The sequence below is a fragment of the Elephantulus edwardii genome, unplaced genomic scaffold (assembly GCF_000299155.1).
Source record: "Elephantulus edwardii isolate Elephantulus edwardi_28Jun2011 unplaced genomic scaffold, EleEdw1.0 scaffold00374, whole genome shotgun sequence".
Taxonomy (NCBI): Eukaryota; Metazoa; Chordata; class Mammalia; order Macroscelidea; family Macroscelididae; genus Elephantulus; species Elephantulus edwardii.
The window spans coordinates 930,218-931,524 of record NW_006400124.1 but is presented as its reverse complement, the minus strand read 5'-3'; the positions used below and the strand labels follow the sequence as shown (position 1 = coordinate 931,524).

The following is a 1,307-nucleotide window of genomic DNA, read 5'->3' as shown; positions in this document are numbered from 1 at the left end:
AATCTGGATGGGAGTGTCAGAGACAGTGCGATTGGCACAGGACAGAGCAGAGTTTAGGGCTGTTGTACATAGGGTCGCTATGAGTCGCAAGCAACTCGATGGCACATAACAACAACAACAGCAATGCAGAGAATGCAATCATGAACATGGGAGGCCAGTGGTTGGGTGGCCCACAGATGAGCACTAACTGGGCCACTCAGAAACAGTCTGCCCCAAAAAGCACACAAAAGAACAACAGTAAACAGTCGCAATTTGAAGCTGTAGTAAACCAGTCAAGTAAAAAAACTTGGACTGTCTACTGTGGAGGGATTTCTTCTTGGATAACTGATCAGCTTATGAGACAGAAATTCTCATCATTTGGACAAATTATGGAAATGAGAGTTTCCAGAGAAAGGCTATTCATTGGTCAGATATTCTACCCATGACAGTGTAGCCCATGCTATCGCATCGGGGGAAAGTACTACTATTGAATGACATGATGTTAAATGTTATTGGGGTAAAGAACCTCCTGATATGACAGAAAATTTCCAACACGTCGACTACAGCCAGTGGAGCTAGTGTTGCCAGTTTAAGGAAACCCACAACAGTATGGACAGTATGAAGCAAATGGGTGTCAAGCGCGCCCTATGGAGTATATGGACAGGCGTGGAGTCAGCCAGGCTTCAGAGTCCATCCATCACCTTCTGCTTCTTGGATGGGTGGATTTAGTGCTCAGCCTCCCCAAGGACAAGCTCCTCCCCCATAATACCTCCTCCTCACAGAGCTGGACATGGAATGGCAAGTTACCAAACACAGGCACCTGGGACTCTAAGCGAAATTGTAACTCCTGATGGGCTTCACTTCCCTGTGCTGCTCTGAAGACATGAAAGCAGACACTGGAAAAAAAGGAAAAAAAATTTTATTGTGAAAAACATAATGGGGGTACAAGGAGGTGAAGGTTGGGGGCAGAAGGGTGAGGATGGGCAGGGATGCAGTTGCAGAGCTGCACAATTTGGTTGGTCGGGGGAGCAGGTGAAGGAAATGAAAAGGATCCAGTGGGGACCATATGCTACAGGGGAATGGTAAGCATTTTCCAATGGCAATTAACTCAACTGTCTTATTGATTTTGGAACTGGATGCAGACTCTCTGGCTTCTTCATGCTGAACATGAAGGGGGAAAGGGAGGACACTTTATCACCTTACTGGTGGTCTTGAGTTAAAGCTGCTTGCCTTCTTGTTCTGTTAGAAGACATTTTCCTGTCATTTGTTCCCCTCTGGACTGCAAAGTGTTTTCCCAGGTGGGTCCAGTGGGGATGGCTGGTTGAACC

The 1,307-nt window shown here is 46.6% G+C and overlaps 1 pseudogene; it reads left to right on the top strand.

Annotated features, from left to right (window-relative positions):
• LOC102863367 overlaps positions 1-558 on the top strand; it is a 1,500-nt pseudogene extending 942 nt beyond the window's left edge.
• Positions 559-1,307: the final 749 nt, after the last annotated feature.